Below are 5,260 nucleotides of genomic sequence, written 5' to 3' on the forward strand. Positions count from 1 at the left end.
CCTTGCTCTGATAAAGAGGCCTCATTTGAGGAACCTGAAGAGGACTTCTGCTAAGACCTCAGACAAAGTGACCTAGGAACGAAGGTGCTAGGGCTAAAAATGCAAATACAGGAAGGGCACAAGCAGTCAGAAGGCCTGAGTCATTGACTGTAGTCTCTTCAGAGATTGAAGTGCAGTGGCTGTGCACCAAGTGTGGTGTCAGGAGGGCAGCTTTCTCCATGAGGCCAGCCACTGTAGAACCTTTGTAACTGCCTATGGCGTGGCCTGACAAATCGCACTTAGTTTTTTGTTTGTTTTAATTATTACTTTTTTAGTATAGTCAACACACAATGTTATATTAGTTTCAAGTATAGAGCATAGTGATTCAACATCTCTGTAGGCTGTGCTGCGCTCATCACAAGTTTGGTCACCATCTACCACCATACCACACTACACATGTTGGTTTTTTAACTAGGAGCTGGACTCCTCTTATGTCATACAATGAGGGAGAGAAAATGCTTTGTCCAAGTCACCCAAAATTAGGGCACTTGCATGGGCACTTTCACTTTTCATTCAAAGACATGCTGTCTGTTTTTCTAACAAACTGGTCCAGTTGCCCACTGGCTTGTTTCCTTCTTTAGAAGAGCATACATGCACACAACCACTCCACACACCACCTCACACTCTTCTTGCTCTTTTCCTTCCTCCCAGCTTTTGACGTGCATAGGAAAGAACCTTAATAAGACCGTTTATGACGGAAACATGAGCCTATTTTTTTTTAAGATTCTGTTAAGTCCAGATTGTCTTCTTGGTAAATGCTTTGTTAAACAAAGAAATATAAGGATCAGTTAGTTTACTGAATTCTCTTTTTAAAACCAATAATCTCACTACCAAATTTGTGTATTAGAATACCAGAGAAAAGGCTTTACTTTCCTGAATGAAAAATTGGTGATATGCTTTTGAATAGGTTGAGATAGAGAGATAGTTGAAGCACATAGCAATTCAAAGGCTATGTCAATGGAATAAGGGTATGTAAAGAGGATTTTAAAATGAATTACCTCAGTTGAAAGGAAAAAGACAAGGTATGAGAATATTTTATCTAAGATACATGCAATACTATTTTATATCAACTGAATATGGAGGAGTGGAGAAAAAAGATGTTTACACAAGGCAGAGAAATGTCTCAAATAACTAGAAGAGATTACACTCTCCTCAGAAGAGAAACAAAGGGAGGTGTTTATTTGGAAAGAGAAAATTTTAAATTGTATATGTTTAGTTTGTGATATTTGCAAAATATCAATTTGATATCCAGTATGTTGCTAGAAATTTGGAAATTTCAGCTGGTAATGAAGTCAGTGAAATAGAAATCATTTGCATAAACATTGTAATTGAAGCTGTGAAGCTAGTACAAGTTAGGGAAGCATAATTTTGTTAAAAAATGGAATTTGTAGATCAGAAGACTCAAAAGAGTAAAAGTCTCCATTACCCCCAAATTAATATTAAGATTTTATGCAATTCCTATCAAAATTTTAGAGTAGATGATGACAAGTGTGTGATAAAATATGGTGAGGCAAAAGCTATACATAACTAACGCAATTCTGAAAAAGAAGAATGACTTGGGAGAAATTCTTCTTGATGTTAAGGCTTACGATATATCTACAATAGAAAGACTGTGTTGTATCAGTGGAGGGATAGAACATAGACCAATGGAACAGAATATGTTAGAGAAATGTAATTAAAATCACAATGAAATGTCACGACACACGGCCAGAAATTCTAGACTCAAACTTAAAAATAGTGCTAGCACCAAATGCTGATGAAGATGTTGAGAAATTAGGGATCCCTGGGTGGCGCAGTGGTTTGGTGCTTGCCTTTGGCCCAGGGCGCGATCCTGGAGACCCGGGATCGAATCCCACATTAGGCTCCCGGTGCATGGAGCCTGCTTCTCCCTCTGCCTATGTCTCTGCCTCTCTCTCTCTCTGTGACTATCATAAATAAATAAAAATTAAAAAAAAAAAAAAGATGTTGAGAAATTGGATTATGCCTACCTTGCTGGTGGGAGCATAAAATGATATGCCTGTTCTGGGAAATAGTTTAGCAGTTTTACAAAACCAAATATCTAATTGCCATACGATCTGGTAATCACACATTTAATCCAGGGAGGTGAAAATTTATGTTCGTATAAAAATCTATATGTCTGTGTTTACCGTGAGGTTTTATTCTCAATGATCCAAAACTAGGAAAAACAAAACAAAATGTTTTTCAATAAGTGAATGGTAAAGCAAACAGTGCTATATTCCTACCATGGAATATCAATTGGCAAAAAAAAGGGATGAACAGTTGATATATGCAACAACATGGATAGATCTCAAGGGAATTATTTTGAGTGGGGAAAAAAGCCCATGTCAAAAAGTTGTATATTTTGTGAATTCTTTTATATGACATTCTTGAAATGATAAAATTATTGTGATGCAGAGAAGATTAATGTTTTAGTAAGGTTTCAAAGAGGGGAACAGGGCAGGAAGTACCTATGGCTTTAAAAGGATCACACAAGGAATCCTTGTGAGGAAGTGTGCTGTATCTTGATTGTGGTAGTGTTCATATGAATCTTCACATGTGACAAAATTTCATAGAATTGTACATACACAAACATACACATATATACATAATTATGTTAAAAAATAGAGGACAGGGAAAAGTAGTTATACAATTGATGTTTTTATTATACACTGGTAAATTTTTATTTTAATTTGATTAATCAATTATGTTTTTTTTTAAGATTTTACTTATTCACGAGAGACACAGAGAGAGAGAGAGAGAGGCTGAGACACAGGCAGAGGGAGAAGCAAGCTCCATGCAGAGAGCCCAATGTGGGACTTGATCCCGGGACTCTGGGATCATGCCCTGAGCCAAAGGCAGATAGATGTTCAACCACTGAGCTACCCAGGTGTCCCTATTAACCAATTGTTAATTTAAAATTTATTTCTATGGTTTTGCACTTATCAAATTATTTATGCATTTAGAATGTAAATTATTTGAAAAGTAATACAGTGTTATTTAAAAAGTCAAACCGTATCAAAAAGAGATAAATGCAAAAGTAAATCTTTATTTCCCATTATTACTGGCAACCTTATTTCCTGAAACTATGTTTAACTATTTCTGGTTTTATTTCTTCTGTAATTGCCATTTCATTTTTAAATAATGTCCTTATGCCTTCTTTCTTATCAGTTTGTTTAAATACATTCCCTCCCCATTGAAAGATAAGGAATTTTGTTCAGTTAAACTGTTTCTTACTTCCCTTTTCTTCCTTCTTCCAACATATTCGTTATATCATTATTTAAATTTATCTATTGGCTACTTTCATAATTTAAAAAAATCCTTAACTATGTTGGGATTCAAACAAAAAAAAATTCAATTGCGTTTTTCCCATTAATTAGCATGAGTGGAATAGCAACTATTCACTTCTCATATTGCCTCTCTATTCCCCAACATCCATTAGTTAAATCATTACTGTCAACATATTTTAATCATAAAAAAAGTTCACAGAGTAACATCAGCAAGATGGAGAAATAGAAAGCTCCAGACATTCCTTCATCCTATGGAGACACCTATTCAACATACATGGACCGACATCCTTTCTGAGAAATCCATAAACCAGCTAAGAGACTCCTGCACCCCAGGCAAGCAGGTAACCAATCACATCAAAGCTAGTAGGAAAATTTGTGGTACTATTTCACCATAGTTCCTCTCTGAGACCAGCTTGTGATTAGGAGGAAACTCCCAATTCCCAGTATTTCCCTGGTAGAAGAAAGAGAAAATTGTATCATATGTCCAATGTTCTGACTTTCTTGGGGGCTTCCCAGAAAGTTAGCTTCTGTTTCACCTGTATCAGAATGCTGACAGAGTCTGGCACATTCTAGTCGCCTGGAGACCATTGAGAACAAAGAAGAGCTGGGCAATATGCTGTTGTTCAGGGACACCACAGTACAACAGAGAGTTGGATAAGGCTCAGAGGGCTCTTTCACAGAGAAAACTGAAGTGAAGTGAAATAAAACTAGAAATCAATAGCAGAAGAAAAACTGGAAAATTTATATCAATGTGGTGGAAATTAAACAACAGACTCATGAACAACAAAGGGATAACAGAAGTCATTAGAGAGGGTGACAGAAAGGAGAGACTCTTAACTCTGGGAACGAACAAGGGGTAGTGGAAGGGGAGGTGGGCAGGGGGCACTGAGGTGGGCACTGGACGGGATGAGCACTAGGTGTTATGCTATATGTTGGCAAATCAAACTCCAATAAAAAATTAAATAAATAAATAAATAAGATTAAAAAAATAAGTAATCAAAAAGGATATTGGAAAATATCATGAGACAAATGAAAATGAAAACACAGCACACAAAAACTTATAGGATGTGGCAAAAGCAGTATCAAGAGTGAAGTGTTAGTGATAAATGCCCATAATGAAAAATAAGGGCCTTAAATAAACAATTTAATTCTAGACATCAAGATACTGGAAAAAGTGCAATAAATTAAACTCAATGTTAACAGAGAAAGTAAATAATAAAAATTAGATAGAGATAAATGAAATAGAGAACAGAAAAATTATAGAAAAAAACAATGAAACTAAGAGTTGGTTTTTTAAAAGATCAACAGAAGTGGCAAAACTTTAGATAGACTACCTAAGGGAAAAAAAGAGAAGATTCAAATTCAGAAATGAAAGGGGAGACATTGTTACAACTGATACTGCAGAGATACAAAGGATCATGAGACTACTATGGAAAATTATATGCCAACAAATTGGATAACCTAGAGGAAATGGATAAATTCCTATAAATATACAACCCACCAAAACTGAATGATGAAGAAATGGGAAAATCTGAACAGATCTATGACACGTAAGGAGATTGAATCGATAATCAATAATCTAAAAAAGAAAAGTCCGGAACCAGATGGCTTCATTGATGAATTCTACTATTATGTAAAGATTTAGCATCAATTCTGTTTAATTCCTCCAAAGAACTGAAGAGGAGTGAACACTTTCAAACTCATTTTATGAAACCAGCATTACCTTCATACCAAATCTAGAAAATAACACAATTTCTCTGATGAATATAGATGAAAAATATCCTCAACAAAATACTAGTCAACTAAATTCAACAGCACATTACAAAGATCATACATCATGACTAAATGGGATGATCCTTGGGATGCAAAAATGGCTGGACATTTGAAAATCAGTAAACGTGATACAACACATTAACAGAAAATAGAGGTAAAAC

This window comes from Vulpes lagopus, chromosome 16 (assembly GCF_018345385.1).
Source record: "Vulpes lagopus strain Blue_001 chromosome 16, ASM1834538v1, whole genome shotgun sequence".
Lineage (NCBI taxonomy): Eukaryota > Metazoa > Chordata > Mammalia > Carnivora > Canidae > Vulpes > Vulpes lagopus.